Source organism: Oncorhynchus masou, unplaced genomic scaffold, assembly GCF_036934945.1.
Source record: "Oncorhynchus masou masou isolate Uvic2021 unplaced genomic scaffold, UVic_Omas_1.1 unplaced_scaffold_2120, whole genome shotgun sequence".
NCBI classification, from domain to species: Eukaryota; Metazoa; Chordata; class Actinopteri; order Salmoniformes; family Salmonidae; genus Oncorhynchus; species Oncorhynchus masou.
Genome location: NW_027008598.1, coordinates 23,253 through 41,490, shown reverse-complemented (window position 1 = coordinate 41,490; position 18,238 = coordinate 23,253). Strand labels below are relative to the sequence as shown.

The following is an 18,238-nucleotide window of genomic DNA, read 5'->3' as shown; positions in this document are numbered from 1 at the left end:
TGTAGTAGCTGACGTGTACAGTGTTTAGTCATCCGCATGCATAGACACACTGGCTTTACTCAAAGCCAGGAGCATGTCATTAGTAAATATTGAAAAAAAAAAAAAGGTGCCTAGACAGCTGCCCTGGGGATAGGCTTCCATTCTAGAACACTCTCTGTGTTCTGTTAGACAGGTAACTCTTTATCCACAATATAGCCGGGGGTGTAAAGCCAAAACAAGTTTTTCTAACAGCGGACTATGATCGATAATGTGTGGCCCATGTCAATATAAACTTCTCAAGGATGCTCAATATTCAGCCCCTGGTTTGTCTAAACTGCTTCCTTACTGACACACACACACACACACGGACACACACACGCACGCACACACACACACACACACACACGCACACGCACGCACGCACGCACGCACGCACACACACACATATCCTTGTGGACATATCCTTGTAGGTAGAAACCACACTAATCTCTTCCATATTCAATATACAGAATATAGAGTACACAATCTCTCTGTCTCACTATTCAATATAGAGTACACAATCTCTCTGTCTCACTATTCAATATAGAGTACACAATCTCTCTGTCTCAATATACAGAATATAGAGTACACAATCTCTCTGTCTCAATATACAGAATATACAGTATACAATCTCTCTTTCTCACTATTCAATATAGAGTACACAATCTCTCTGTCTCACTATTCAATATAGAGTACACAATCTCTCTGTCTCACTATTCAATATAGAGTACACAATCTCTCTGTCTCAATATACAGAATATACAGTACACATTCTCTCTGTCTCAATATACAGAATATACAGTATACAATCTATCTGTCTCACTATTCAATATACAGAATATACAGTATACAATCTATCTGTCTCAATATACAGAATATAGAGTACACAACCTCTCTGTCTCAATATACAGATTATAGAGTACACAACCTCTGTCTCACTGTTCAATATAGAGTACACAATCTCTCTGTGTCAATATACAGAATATAGAATACACAATCTCTCTGTGTCACTATTCAATATACAGAATATAGAGTACACAATCTCTCTGTCTCACTATTCAATATAGAGTACACAACCTCTCTGTCTCACTATTCAATATAGAGTACACAACCTCTCTGTCTCACTATTCAATATAGAGTACACAACCTCTCTGTCTCACTATTCAATATAGAGTACACAACCTCTCTGTCTCACTATTCAATATAGAGTACACAATCTCTCTGTCTCAATATACAGAATATAGAGTACACAATCTCTCTGTGTCAATATACAGAATATAGAGTACACAACCTCTCTGTCTCACTATTCAATATAGAGTACACAACCTCTCTGTCTCACTATTCAATATAGAGTACACAATCTCTCTGTCTCACTATTCAATATAGAGTACACAATCTCTCTGTGTCAATATACAGAATATAGAGTACACAATCTCTCTGTCTCAATATACAGAATATAGAGTACACAACCTCTCTGTTTTACTATTCAATATAGAGTACACAATCTCTCTGTCTCAATATACAGAATATAGAGTACACAACCTCTCTGTTTTACTATTCAATATAGAGTACACAATCTCTCTGTCTCAATATACAGAATATAGAGTACACAACCTCTCTGTCTCAATATACAGAATATAGAGTACACAACCTCTCTGTCTCAATATACAGAATATAGAGTACACAACCTCTCTGTCTCAATATACAGAATATAGAGTACACAACCTCTCTGTTTTACTATTCAATATAGAGTACACAAACTCTCTGTCTCAATATACAGAATATAGAGTACACAATCTCTCTGTCTCACTATACAGAATATAGAGTACACAACCTCTCTGTCTCAATATACAGAATATAGAGTACACAACCTCTCTGTCTCAATATACAGAATATAGAGTACACAATCTCTGTCTCAATATACAGAATATAGAGTACACAACCTCTCTGTTTTACTATTCAATATAGAGTACACAATCTCTCTGTCTCAATATACAGAATATAGAGTACACAATCTGTGTGTGTGTGTGTGTGTATTGATAGTTCCTGGTGTGTCAGAGAATGAGCATCAGAGGTTGGATGTCAACAACATGCAGAGACCAGATGAGAGGAAAGGGACTCATTCATCAGCTTGTTTTGGCTGACGTTGTGTGGATGTTGTGTATGCGTTGTTCAGACAGTGTGTGGACGTTGTTTGGATGTTGTGTGGACGTTGTGTGACGTTGTTTGGACGTTGTGCGGACGTTGTTCAGACGGTGTGCGTACGTTGTGCGTACGTTGCGTACGTTGATGGACGGTGTGTGGACGTTGCGTGGACGTTCTCCATGTGCTGAAATGATATTATGGAGAAACTGAAATCCCTGTCTGGTTTTATCTCTCTCCTTCAGAGCCATGTCGTTGGATAATCAGCTGGTTGTCTTGTCGGCCAGGACGGCTGACGCGGGTCGGTACTACGTACAGGCAGTCAACGGGCTGACCGGACAGAACCACACCTCTCCCTCTGTCTACCTCAGCATGGCTGGTAAGAAAAGTCATGCATACAATCTGTATATACACAGGTAGACTATACCTCTACTGTACTGTCCTCTATACCTCCACTATACTGTCATCTATACCTCCACTATACTGTCCTCTATACCTCCACTATACTGGACTCTATACCTCCACTATACTGTCCTCTATACCTCTACTGTACTGTCCTCTATACCTCCACTATACTGTCCTCTATACCTCCACTATACTGTCCTCTATACCTCCACTATACTGTCCTCTATACCTCCACTATACTGTCCTCTATACCTCTACTGTACTGTCCTCGATACCTCCACTATACTGTCCTCTATACCTCCACTATACTGTCCTCTATACCTCCACTATACTGTCCTCTATACCTCCACTATACTGTCCTCTATACCTCCACTATACTGTCCTCTATACCTCCACAATACTGTCCTCATGTATACAATCTGTATATACACAGGTAGACAATACCTCCACTATACTGTATATACACAGGTAGACAATACCTCCACTATACTGTCCTCTATACCTCTACTGTACTGTCCTCTATACCTCCACTATACTGTCCTCTATACCTCCACTATACTGTCCTCTATACCTCCACTATACTGGCCTCTATACCTCTACTCTATACCTCTACTATACTGTCCTCTATACCTCCACTATACACTATACTGTCCTCTATACCTCCACTATACACTATACTGTCCTCTATACCTCCACTATACTGGCCTCTATACCTCCACTATACTGTCCTCTATACCTCCACTATACTGTCCTCTATAACTCCACTATACTGTCCTCTATACCTCCACTATACTGGCCTCTGTACCTCCACTACACTGTCCTCTATACCTCCACTACACTGTCCTCTATACCTCCACTATACTGTCCTCTATACCTCCACTATACTGTCCTCTATACCTCCACTATACTGTCCTCTATACCTCCACTATACTGTCCTCTATACCTCCACTATACTGTCCTCTATACCTCCACTATACTGTCCTCTGTACCTCCACTACACTGTCCTCTATACCTCCACTACACTGTCCTCTATACCTCCACTATACTGTATATACACAGGTAGACAATACCTCCACTATACTGTCCTCTATACCTCCACTATACTGTCCTCTATACCTCCACTATACTGTCCTCTATACCTCCACTATACTGTCCTCTATACCTCCACTATACTGTCCTCTATACCTCCACTATACCGTTCAGCTGAAGTTTGGTACAGAGGGGGAGAGAGAGACAGGAAGAGAGAGAGAAGGAGGAAGAGAGAGAGGGGAGGAGGAGGAAGAGAGAGAGAGGAGGAGGAGGAAGAGAGGAGGGGAGGAGGAAGAGAGAGAGAGGAGGAGGAGGAAGAGAAGAGAGGAGGAGGAGGAAGAAAGGAGGGGAGGAGGAAGAGAGAGAGAGGAGGAGGAGGAAGAGGAAGAGAGAGAAGTTGGAGGAAGAGAGGAGGGGAGGAGGAAGAGGAAGAGAGGAGGGGAGGAGGAAGAGAGAGAGAGGAGGTGGAAGAGAGGAGGGGAGGAGGAGGAATGTGTCCCTCGTGTCTGTGTGGTGTTTTAATTAGACTCTCTTTATGGAGCTGTATGCTATGGTTTACACTGTCACACACACACACACACACACACACACACACACACACACACACACACACACACACACACACACACACACACATACACACACACACACACCTTCTCCATTAAAGTGGAACTGACAGCGTTTCATCAACATGCAATCTTGTTAACGTGTTGATCTACACCCCAGGAAGAATCTGTCAGGCCACCGCTAGATATGGTCATTTTCACCTCTTAAATACATAGACTGTATGGGAATGACGTATAGTAACGAGTTTGTGTAGATCTAGAAACATAGAGCTGGAAAGTGTTTGTGTAGATATAGAACCATAGAGCTGGAAAGAGTTTGTGTAAATATAGAAACATAGAGCTGGAAAGAGTTTGTGTAGATATAGAAACATAGAGCTGGAAAGTGTTTGTGTAGATATAGAAACATAGAGCAGGAAATAGTTTGTGTAGATACAGTAACATAGAGAGGGAAAGAGTTTGTGTAGATATAGAAACAAAGAGCTGGAAAGAGTTTGTGTAGATATAGAAACATAGAGCAGGAAATAGTTTGTGTAGATATAGAAACATAGAGCAGGGAATAGTTTGTGTCGATATAGAAACATAGAGCTGGAAAGAGTTTGTGTAGATATAGAAACATAGAGCTGGAAAGAGTTTGTGTAGATATAGAAACAAAGAGCTGGAAAGAGTTTGTGTAGATATAGAAACATAGAGCTGGAAAGAGTTTGTGTAGATATAGAAACATAGAGCTGGAAAGAGTTTGTGTAGATATAGAAACATAGAGCAGAAAATAGTTTGTGTAGATACAGTAACATAGAGAGGGAAAGAGTTTGTGTCGATATAGAAACATAGAGCAGGAAATAGTTTGTGTAGATATAGAAACATAGAGCTGGAAAGCGTTTGTGTAGATATAGAAACATAGAGCTGGAAAGAGTTTGTGTAAATATAGAAACATAGAGCTGGAAAGAGTTTGTGAAGATATAGAAACATAGAGAGGGAAAGAGTTTGTGAAGATATAGAAACAAAGAGAGGGAAAGAGTTTGTGTAGAAACAGAGCAGGAAATAGTTTGTGTAGATACAGTAACATAGAGAGGGAAAGAGTTTGTGTAGATATAGAAACAAAGAGCTGGAAAGAGTTTGTGTAGATACAGTAACATAGAGAGGGAAAGAGTTTGTGTCGATATAGAAACATAGAGCTGGAAAGAGTTTGTGTAGATATAGAAACATAGAGCAGGAAATAGTTTGTGTAGATACAGTAACATAGAGAGGGAAAGAGTTTGTGTCGATATAGAAACATAGAGCTGGAAAGAGTTTGTGTAGATATAGAAACATAGAGCTGGAAAGAGTTTGTGTAGATATAGAAACATAGAGAGGGAAAGCGTATTAATAGACACTGCAGTAAATTAATCCTAATAAATACATCTGCCACAAGAGGCCTGTTGGTCCTGTCATCATTCACTATGAACTGGACTGTGTGTTTACAGGCAGTAGGGCCTGTCATCATTCACTATGAACTGGACTGTGTTTTACAGGCAGTAGGGCCTGTCATCATTCACTATGAACTGGACTGTGTGTTTACAGGCAGTAGGGCCTGTCATCATTCACTATGAACTGGACTGTGTGTTTACAGGCAGTAGGGCCTGTCATCATTCACTATGAACTGGACTGTGTGTTTACAGGCAGTAGGGCCTGTCATTATTCACTATGAACTGGACTGTGTGTTTACAGGCAGTAGGGCCTGTCATCATTCACTATGAACTGGACTGTGTGTTTACAGGCAGTAGGGCCTGTCATCATTCACTATGAACTGGACTGTGTGTTTACAGGCAGTAGGGCCTGTCATCATTCACTATGAACTGGACTGTGTGTTTACAGGCAGTAGGGCCTGTCATCATTCACTATGAACTGGACTGTGTGTTTACAGGCAGTAGGGCCTGTCATCATTCACTATGAACTGGACTGTGTGTTTACAGGCAGTAGGGCCTGTCATCATTCACTATGAACTGGACTGTGTGTTTACAGGCAGTAGGGCCTGTCATCATTCACTATGAACTGGACTGTGTGTTTACAGGCAGTAGGGCCTGTCATCATTCACTATGAACTGGACTGTGTGTTTACAGGCAGTAGGGCCTGTCATCATTCACTATGAACTGGACTGTGTGTTTACAGGCAGTAGGGCCTGTCATCATTCACTATGAACTGGACTGTGTGTTTACAGGCAGTAGGGCCTGTCATCATTCACTATGAACTGGACTGGGTGTTTACAGGCAACAGCCAAAAGCCACGAAATCCAAAGGATTTCTGTAACTATGGAAACACCACCGGTAGTCCTCTGACAGAACTTTACCGTCCTGTTGATCAAACAAGCATGAAAAGCCAGGCTCTCTTTCCCTCAGTAATGCACATCAACAGCAACAAGATCCACAACTAATGCCAGCCAGAGCAAGATGAGATCAAATCTAACCCAAGGAACATTAGATAAAACCCTTCTAAAAAAAAAAGCTTTTCAGCCAGTTGGTCGTTGAAATTGCATTGAACTGCATCCATCTCTTCTGCCAGCAATGCCTTAGTGTACGTCATGGAATGTTGAGACAAATATAACACATTTAAAATAAAATTATAGAGAGTTGATTTTGTAGCATAAACTGGGAATTGGATATTTTTGACTGATATTCTGATTGTCTGTTTGTTTCATATCTGATAAGTAGTGAAAATGTCAGTTCCATTTCAAAGACGAAGCCTGAAGTTCATAGCTGTCTGTCAAAACTCCTCGTTTTCTAAATCTCCTCTCTCTCTCTCCCTCTCTCTCTCTCTCCCTCTGCCTGTCCATCTCTCTGTCTCTCTCTACCCCCTCCCCTCTCTCTCTGTCTCTCTCTCTCTCTGTCTCTCTCTCTCTCTCTCTCCCTCTGCCTGTCCATCTCTCTGCTTCTCTCTCTACCCCCTCTCTCTCTCTCTCTCTCTCTCTCTGCCTGTCCACCTCTCTGTTTCTCTCTCTACCCCCCCCCCTCTCTCTCTCTCTCTGCCTGTCCATCTCTCTGCTTCTCTCTCTACCCCCCTCTCTCTCTCTCTGCCTGTCCATCTCTCTGCTTCTCTCTCTACCCCCTCTCTCTCTCTCTCTCTCTCTGTCTCTCTCTCTCTGTCTCTCTCTCTCTCTCTCTCTCTCTCTCTGTCGCTCTCTCTCTCTCTGTCGCTCAAATTTCAAATTCAAATTCAAGCTGCTTTATTGGCATGAAAAACATTGTGTCAATATTGCCAAAGCAACAATGTATACAATATACATTGTAACAAAATTCTAAATGATAGCAAATATAAAATATAAAAGTGTAGTAAATAATAATACAAAATTAAATACAAAAATAATAATAATTACAGTAATAACAATAATAGCAATAACAATTAAGTTACTGCTTACTATGCAGATGTTATTATTCAGTGTCCCTCAGGCTATGGCAGGAAAATACATATTTGGCTGCAAGAGGAGCCATTGCTCCTTCGCCCATGAGTATTCTTAGTTTTTCCTCTGGGTTCAATTTGTAAAAATTTGGAATATGTGTAGTAATTTCTGTGAATAATGAATCTCTTTGTGAGAATATTTATCACAGTAAAGGAGAAAGTGCATCTCTGTCTCTACCTCCTGTTATGTAGTGACCACATAGACGCTCCTCTTTGGGTAGCCATGTCTTTTTCTGTCTGCCGGTTTCTATTGCCAATCGGTGGTCACTCAGCCTGTACTTGGTAAGGATCTGTCTCTGCTTCGTATCTCTGACAGAGTAGAGATAATCAGCCAATTCATATTCTCTGTTTAGGGTTAGATAGCAGTTTAGTCGGCTTTGGGATTTCGTTTCATTTTTCCAATGTTGTAAATATGATTCCTTTGATTGGTTCATGATTTTGCTTATTGAAATTATTTCTTTTGAAGCAGTGCTGGTGTCAGCTTGGTTGGTGAGGTCCAACACCAGCTGACTGAGAGGGCTCGTTTCTGGGCTCAGCTCTTGGGTTTGAAGTGATTTAAATTGCAGACTTGAATTTGGACTTGAATTCAGATGTAGCCAACATTTTAATGATCTTTTCTGTATTTTCATTATTACTGGAAAACGGCCCAATTCTGCCCTACATGCATTAGTTGGTGTATTTCTCTGGACTTGTAAGTTTTTCCGACAGAATTCTGCATGTAGGGCTTCAATTGGATGTTTGTCCCACATTTTAAAGTCCAGTTTATTGAGTGGCCCCCAAACCTCACTTCCATAAAGAGCTATTGGTAGGATTACACTGTCAAATATTTTAGTCCAAATTCTAATTGGGATGTTGATTTTGAATAATTTCATTTTTATTGCATACATTGCTCTGCGGGCTTTTTCTTTGAGTGTATTCACTGCCATATTAAAGTTTCCCGATGCAGATATGGTCAGACCAAGATAGGTGTAATTTTTTGTGTGTTCAATTAAGGTGTTGTTCAGGGTGAATTTATATTTGTGTTTCTGACATCTGTTTTTTTGGGGGAAAATCATGATTTTAGTTTTTTGGAAATTTACTGCCAGGGCCCAATTATGGCAATATTGCTCCAGAATATTAATTTTCTGTTGAAGACCTTCTTTGGTTGGTGATAGAAGTACCAAGTCATCAGCATATAGCAGGTATTTTACCTCTGTGTCAAATAGTGTGAGTCCTGGGGCTGGAGATTGGTCCAACATGTCTGCTAATTCATTGATATAAATGTTGAAAAGATTTGGACTCAAACTGCAGCCTTGTCTCACACCTCGACATTGTGAAAAAATTATGTTCTTTTGGTTTTTGATTTTTATTGCACACTTGTTTTCTGTGTACATACATTTTATTAAGTCATATACCTTACCACCAAGCCCACTTTGTAGAATTTTGTAGAATAGCCCTTCGTGCCAAATCGAATCAAATGCTTTTTTAAAGTCAATAAAGCAAGCAAAGATTTTGCCCTCTTTTTTTGGTGGACGTGTTTATTAATTAGTGTGTGTAAGGTGTATATATAGTCAGTAGTGCGATGGTTAGGGAGAAAGCCAATTTGACATTTACTTATTACATTTTTTTCTTGAAGAAAGGTTTGAATTCTTGAATTCAAAATGCTACAGAAAATCTTTCCCAAGTTACTGTTTACGCAAATTTCCCTGTAATTATTGGGGTCTGATTTGTCTCCACTTTTGTGGATAGAGGAGATGAGCCCCTGGTTCCAGACATCAGGGAAGCAACCAGAAGTTAAAACAATGTTTGTAACGGCGTTCTTCGTTTGTTGAATGAGAGTCGGACCGAAATGCAGCGTGTTGGTTACTCATGTTTTTTAATGAAACAAATGAATCGCGGTACATGAAATAACTGATATAAATAAATAACAACAAAACGGAACGTGAAACCTAATTACAGCCTATCTTGTGAAACTACACAGAGACAGGAACAATCACCCACGAAATACACAGTGAAACCCAGGCTACCTAAATACGGTTCCCAATCAGAGACAACGAGAATCACCTGACTCTGATTGAGAACCGCCTCAGGCAGCCAAACCTATGCAACACCCCTACTCAGCCGCAATCCCAATAACTAAAAAAACCCCACTACGAAATACAACAACATAAACTCATGTCACACCCTGGCCTGACCAACTAATTAACGAAAACACAAAATACTAAGACCAAGGCGTGACAATGTTGAACAATTTAAGCACAGCATTTTGCAACTCAGGTGTGCTGTTTTTCAGCATTTCATTTCTGATGTTGTCTAGACCACAAGCCTTCTTTTAATAGATTTTAGCTTTTCATTTAGTTCTTGTTGGGTTATTGGGTAATCTTATGGATTTTGGTTGTTTTTAATGACTGATTCAAGGATGTTCAATTTTTCTTTAATTTCTAATTGGTTCTGTTGCAAGTCTTTTTGTGGGATGTTTTTGTATAGATTATCAAAATAAGTTTTCCAAATTCCTACATCTTGTATTGCTAATTCTTATGGCTTTGTTGTGCTTAAATTGTTCCACATGTCCCAGAACTGATTTTTTTGGTCAATTGCGTTTTCAATTTCATCAAGTGTCCTGTTGGTATAATTAAATTTCTTGCGTTTCAGTGTTTGTTTATACTGTTTCAGAGTTTCAAAGTATTCATATCGTAGCTTTGGATTGTTTTGCTGCTTATGTTTTTTGTTTGACATTTGTCTCAAGTGTTTTCTAATTGTTTTACATTCATAATCAAACCATTTGTCAGAAACATTTTGATTTTTGCTTCTGATGTTGCATTTCTTTGGTTTTCTCAAATTTGCTTTCGATGCTGCTTTTGGAATATGCAGTTGATGTTTTGAGTAGCTGAATTGACACCATCTTTATTGTTTTGGTACCGTGAGTTAATGAAAAATGAAAAACTGTATAGAGTTCATCATTTCATTTGAGTTCAATGTTTCAATGAATCTCTGCACTGTTTGGAGCCCATCTGTATGATTGGTTTATGTTGTAGAGTTTATTGGGCTGTTTTTTTTAATGAATATGGCCGATTAATTTCTTCAGAAACACGTGATCTGACAAGGGTGTCTGTGGTCTGACAGTGAATGCACTAATGGAAGAGGGGTCAATGTCAGTGATGGCATAATCGACTACACTTGTCCCAAGAGCTGAGCAGTAAGTAAACTGACCTAAAGAGTCCCCTCTGATTCTACCATTAAGCATGTACAGGCCTAAGGCTCGACAGAGATGTACTAACTCCTTTCCATTTTTGTTCAGTATTTGGTCAGGACTGTTTCTATTATTTATAATAGGGCTACTGTACAGTGCCTTGCGGAAAGTATTCGGCCCCCTTGAACTTTGCGACCATTTGCCACATTTCAGGCTTCAAACATAAAGATATAAAACTGTATTTTTTTGTGAAGAATCAACAACAAGTGGGACACAATCATGAAGTGGAACGACATTTATTGGATATTTCAAACTTTTTTAACAAATCAAAAACTGAAAAATTGGGCGTGCAATATTATTCAGCCCCTTTACTTTCAGTGCAGCAAACTCTCTCCAGAAGTTCAGTGAGGATCTCTGAATGATTGAGGTTGAGGGTTGAGGGTGTCAATGTACCTCTCTTTTTGTTCTAGCTCCTTTCTTGTTGTGCTCAGATGGTCTCTGAGGTCATCATTTGTCTGACTCAGCTTGTCCATTCTGCTTTCTAATTTAGCAATAGATGCTCTGCTCTCCTCCCTGAACTGTTTCATCTCTTCTTTGAGTTTCTGGACAGTGTCCTCCTCTTGAAGCTTGTTCTCTCTGGAGTTCTATGACCTCTGCTTCGACTAGAGAGAGGGTGTCGTGGAAACGTTGCATAGCAGGTGTTCTTATTGAAATTGACATGTCCTTGACTCTGTCTGCTGCAGGTGAGGTAGGTAGGGGACATTGAGGGCTTCCTGCTGGGTCACAGAGACCATTGGGGTCTGCTTTTCTCCATCTCCCTCCTTGACTTTTTCCTCAGTTTCTGAGATGATTTCAGCATCTGCTTTTAGTGTAGCAAACCTATTCTCAAAAGCCTGGAGGCTTGAATCATTGCCTTGTATCAATACAGTTCCATTATTATATAAGTTTACTGTTTGATATGTGTTGCTCTGGTCAGCTTCTTCAAAAATGTTGGTCTGACATCCTTGGCTGATGCCCCTCTTTTTTGAGAAAGGAAAATGTTTGCAAATAACCTTTTTCCATATGTTCCCTCGATTGGTATTAAAAATTAAATTTGCTCTTGTTTTGTAACTGGTAAGATCTGCAAACAGGCATTCATGGTTCTGTGCCATCAACAAACCTTTGAAACTTTTCTTAGCTTTCTCTGTTTGGATGTCTGGTGGGTAAACAATTTCCATAGCAACGCTGATGTTTGCTACAATGTTGCAATAGAAGCTTCTTGTATTATGGTCTCTTGTTTCTTTAGAGGACTGTTTCACTTTGTTGTCCTTTTTCTTCTCCTTTTTCTTCTGTCCTTATTTTGTCCTCCTTTCTTCTGTTCTTTTTTGTTATTCTTTGATAGCTAGCTAGCTTCTTCCAGGAGAGTCCCTAGCAACTGCTTAGCAACAGGTAAACAATTCAGCTAGCAATTCAGCTAGCTAAGATAACTGTATAATTTTATGAAAAATAGTTACTTTTTCAAAAGCCTGTCTTTTTGGTTTGTTGCTTGTTTTGTCTTCTATTGAGTCTTGCGGTTTTCTTTAGATTTTTTCGATGTACTTCACTCTAAAAAAACATTTAAATCTCAATATATACAGGAGCTCATTTTTCATCAGCTGCTCAATTTGGAACTTTGGAACTCTCCCTCTCTCTCTCTGTCTCTCTCTCTCTCTCTCTCTCTCTCTCTGTCTCTCTCTCTGTCTCTCTCTCTCTGTCTCTCTCTCTCTCTCTGTGTCTCTCTCTCTCTCTCTCTCTCTCTCTCTCTCTTGACTTTATTGACATTGTTACTTACATTGTCAATGTATATATATATATATATATATATATATATATATATATATATATATATATATATATATATATATATATATATATATATATAAATAAATGGTGGGACCTAGAGTGGACATGGGATTACCATTAACAACAACTACAACAACCATTTTAATGAGAACAACAATACATTAAAGCAATGGTAGTAGACCAGTGTCAACCTGACTGAGAAGACATGTCATGGTAGTAGACCAGTGTCAACATGACTGAGAAGACACATGACCTGGCAGTAGACCAGTGTCAACATGACTGAGAAGAAACATGTCATGGTAGTAGACCAGTGTCAACAGGACTGAGAAGACACATGACCTGTTATGAAAGACAAAACAAAACAAGATGGGAAATATTATCGACATGACATTGCACTTTTCAGGAGGACACATATTTGGCTTTTTTCTTCATCTTTTGTAGTTTCAAATTCTTTGTATTGAATTATAATTTTGGGAAAGAAAGAAATATTCTTTTAGGATTTGTCACAGTGTAATAGGAAATGCAGCTCTGTCTCTACCTCTCCCCTGGAGCAGAGTGAGCACAGCCTGTCCTCTGGGCAGCCAGGGTTGTCTGTGGTTAAAAGGAGACAGCCAATCAAAAAGGTTCTTTATTGTAAATGATTCAGAAAGTCCTCCATTGATTTGTCCTCCAGCTGGTCTCCACCAGTGAACAGAATGATGGTGTACTTTGAGGCTTCTTCACCAAAGTTCTCCTGGATCCACTTCACAGTGTTCCTCTCCTCCTCTGGGAACCTCCCCAGTCTGATCACCAGCAGGAAGGCGTGAGGTCCCGGGACTGACATGGAGATGGCCTTCTCTATTTCACTTTTCATCTCTTCTTTAGACATTGTTGTGTCATAGAGCCCCGGGTGTCGATGACATCAGTCTTCCTCCCACCCACCACATACACAAAAATGAGAACAACAGCCAATCAAAAAGGTTCTTTATTGTAAACGATTAACTTTAAACAAAGAAAAAGGAATGAGGTGTGACAGTATCATAATGTGAGCTGTATGTAAAGTGCAGGGATGCGTGAATCTGTGTGTGTGAATATGACTGTAAAACTAAGTAAAACTACACATGAACAAACAAACAGGATCATACCTGGAGGAGCAGAGAGAGAGAGAGAGAGAGATTAGTGAAGCCCTGAGCCCAGGTGACTCCAATCACTAACGACCCTCCTCTGCCTGCAGGAGGAACAGCCCCTGTAAACGTACGACTTCAACTGTACTTGGTCCTCTGGAGGACACAGGCTCAGATGACAAATGAATCACTGGTTTCATTCATTCCAGCTATGATCCTGATTAGAGGCGTGTGTGTTGCCTTGTTTCACTTTATATTATTTAGGAGCATCGTAGAACATTATTTTCAATCTCTCTCTTTCTTTTCTCTGTAACGAGTCTCTGTGTAGTTCTATAATTGAAACCCTGGTGAACAGAAAGATGGAAGGAGGACTGACCGACTCACGGACTGTGGCTGTTAGATGTTGGTGTGTGTGTGTGTGTGTGTGTGTGTGTGTGTGTGTGTGTGTGTGTGTGTGTGTGTCCATGCTTTTCCTTGTTAGAGAGCTTAGATCATGATGCAATACAATCCTGTGTGTGTGTGTTTGTGTGTGTGTGTGTGTGTGTGTGTGTTGTGTGTGTGTGTGTGTGTGTGTGTGTGTGTGTGTGTGTGTGTGTGTGTGTGTGTGTCTCTGTCTGTTTGTCTGTTTGTCTGTCTGTCTGTCTGTCTGTCTGTCTGTCTGTCTGTCTGTCTGTCTGTCTGTCAGTGTTGTAGTCAGCATTTCACTGTAAGGTCTACTACACCTGTTGCATTCGGCGCACGTGACAAATAAACTTTGATTTGTTAAGTTTGTTTTATTCACGGCACACTCTGCCGTCCCGGATGTCCAATCGTGTCTGAATCTTGGCTCAGGAAGGCCACCAAAGATCATGACATTTCCATCCCCAACTACAACATTTTCTGACAAGATAGAACTTCCAAAGGGGGCGGAGTGCAATCTACTGCAGAGATAGCCTGCAGAGTTCTGTCACACTATCCAGGTCTGTGCCCAAACAATTAGAGCTTCTACTTTTAATTTCAATAAGCATTTTTCTACTGCTGGCCATGCTTTCCACCAGGCCACCCCTACCCTGGTCAATAGCACTGCACCCCCCACAACAACTCACCCAAGCCTCCCCATTTCTCCTTCTCCCCAATCCTGTCAGCTGATGTTCTGAAAGAGCTGCAAATCTGACACCTACAAATCAGCAGGACTAGACAATCTGGACCCTCTCTTTCTAAAATTATCCGCCGAAATTCTTGCTACCCCTATTACTAGCCTGTTCACCCTCTCTTTCGTATTGTCTGAGATCCCCAAAGATTGGAAAGCTGCCGCGGTCATCCCCCTCTTCAAAGGTGGAGACACTCTAGACCCAAACTGCTACAGACCTCTATCTATACTACCCTGCCTTTCTAAAGTCTTCGAAAGCCAAGTTAAAAACTTCTTGGCTACCCATCCACTGAATTGCAGAGCGCCAATTTCAAATTAAATTACTACAAATATTTAATTTTCATGAAATCACAAGTGCAATTAACCAAAACACAGCTAAGCGTCTTGTTAATCCACCTGGCGTGTCAGATTTCAAAAAGCTTTACAGCTAAAGCAAACCAAGCGTTTATGTAAGGACATCTCTCTCAGAAGACAAAACATTACAAATAGATTGGTCACGAAAGTCAGAAAAGCAATAAAATGAATCGCTTACCTTTGATGATCTTCAGAGTTTTGCACTCACGAGACTCCCAGTTACACAATAAATGTTCCTTTTGTACGATAAAGATGGTTTTTATATCCAAAAACCTCAATTTGGTTGGCGAGTTTTGTTTACTAATCCACAGGCTCGTGCATGTCACGGCAGACGAAAAATTCCAAATAGTATCCGTAAAGTTCGTAGAAACATGTCAAACGTTTTTTATAATCAATCCTCAGGTTGTTTTTACAATAAATAATCAATAATATTTCAACCGGACGGTAGCTTTTTCAAAAGAGAGAAAACGTCTGCTCCAAGCTGCTTGCGCAAAACTCTCACTGACGCGATGTGATCATTCTCGCTCATTTTTCAGAATAAAAGCCTGAAACTATGTCTAAAGACTGTTCACACCTTGTGGAAGCTATAGGGAAAGGAATATGGTTGATATTTTTTTTAAATAGAGGATAGATTTGCAATGAAACAGAAAGGTTTCAAAAGAAGAGGCACTTCCTGGTTGGATTTTCCTCAGATTTTTGTTATACTCACAGACAATATTTTGACCGTTTTGGAAACTTTAGAGTGTTTTCTATCCTATTTCTATCTGCCAATTATATGCATATTCTGGGCCTGAGAAATAGGCAGTTTCATTTCGGCATGTTTTCATCCAAACATCAAAATACTGCCCCTAGTCCCAGGAAGTTAATAAACAGATCACTGACCATTTGGAATCCCACCGTACCTTAGCTACTATGCAATCTGGTTTCGAACTGGGTGCACCTCAGCCACGCTCAAGGTCCTAAACGGTATCTTAACCGCCATCGATAAGAGACAATACTGTGCAGCTGCACTCATAGACCTCGCCAAGGCTTTCACCAATCACCACATTCTTATCGGCAGACTCAACAGCCTTGGTTTCTCAAATGATTGTCCTCGTCTGGTTCACCAACTACTTCTCAGACAGAGTTCTGTGTCAAATCAGAGGGCCTGTTGTCTGGACCTCTGGCAGTCTCTATAGGGTTCAATTTTTTGTGCCGACTCGTTTCTCTGTATATATCAACATTTATATATATATATATATCATATATATAATATATTATATATATGATATATATATTATATATAATATATATATCAACGATGTCGCGTCAATGATATCACTCTTGCGCGGGTGATTCCCTGATCCACCTTTACGCAGACGAGACCATTTTGTATACTGCTGGCCCTTCTTTGGACACTGTGTTAACAACCCTCCAGGCAAGCTTCAATGCCATACAACTCTCCTTCCGTGGCCACCAACTGCTCTTAAATACAAGTAAAACTAAATGCATGCTCTTCAACCAATCGCTGCCAGCACCTGCCCGCCCGTCCAGCATCACTACTCTGGACGGTCCTGACTGAGAATATGTGGACATCTACAAATACCTAGGTTCTGGTTAGACTGTAAACTCACCTTCCAGACTCACACTCGCATCTCAAATCCAAAATTAAATCTAGAATTTAATTTCCTATTTTGCAACAAAGCATCCTTCACTCATGCTGCCAAACATACCGTAAAACTGACCATCTTACCGATCCTCGACTTCGGCGATGTCATTTACAAAATAGCCTCCACACTCGACTCAGCAAATTAGATGCAGTCTATCACAGTTCCATCCATTTTGTTACCAAAGCCCCCATACACTACCCACCACCAGTATGCTCTCGTTGGCTGGCCCTCGCTTCATATTCGTCACCAAACCCACTGGCTCTGTAAGTCTCTGCTAGGTAAAACCCTGGCTTATCTCAGCTCACTGGTCACCATAGCAACACCCACCCGTAGCACGCGCTCCAGCAGGTATATTTCACTTGTCACCCCAAAAGCCAATTTCTCCTTTGGCCGCCTTTCCTTCCAGTTCTCTGCTGCCAATGACTGGAACGAATTACAAAAATCACTGAAGCTGGAGACTCATCTCCCTCACTAACTTTAACTTAAGCACCAGCTGTCAGAGCATCTGCCCATCCAACTATCTCATCCCCAAAGTGTTATTTTTGTTGCTCCTTTGCACCCCAGTATCTCTTCTTGCACATTCATCTTCTGCATCTATCACTCCAGTGTTTAATTGCTAAATTGTAATTATTTTGCCACTATGGCCTATTTATTGCCTTTCCCTTATCTTACCTTATTTGCACACACTGTATATTGTGTTATTGACTGTGTGTTTGTTTATTCCATGTGTAACTCTGTGAAATGAACATCACTACCACTACCACACACCACTACCACACAACACAACACAACCACACCACACACCACTACCACACCACATTACCACACACCACTACCACCCTACAACACACCACTACCACACTACAACACACCACTACCACACACCACTACCACACTACCACACACCACTACCACACAACACAACCACGCCACACTACCACACACCACTACCACACCACACTACCACACACCACTACCACCCTACAACACACCACTACCACACTACCACACACCACTACCACACACCACTACCACACTACCACACACCACTACCACCCTACAACACACCACTACCACACACACCACTACCACACTACCACACACCACTACCACACATCACAACCAACCACTACCACACACCACACTACCACACACCACTACAACAACACCCACTACCACACCCACTACCACCCTACAACACACACCTACCACACACCAGTACCACACTACCACACACCACTACCACACCACACAACCACACACCACTGCCACACACCACTACCACACACCACTACCACACCACACTACCACCACACCACTACCACACTACCACACATCACAACCAACCACTAACACACACCACACTACCACACACCACTACAACACACCACTACCACACACACTACCACACACCACTACCACAC

General features: G+C 40.8%; 1 pseudogene; it reads left to right on the top strand.

Moving 5' to 3' along the window:
* The window catches only part of LOC135532932 (protein sidekick-1-like), a 47,852-nt pseudogene extending 36,592 nt beyond the window's left edge, over positions 1–11,260 (top strand).
* The last annotated feature ends 6,978 nt before the right edge of the window (positions 11,261–18,238 follow it).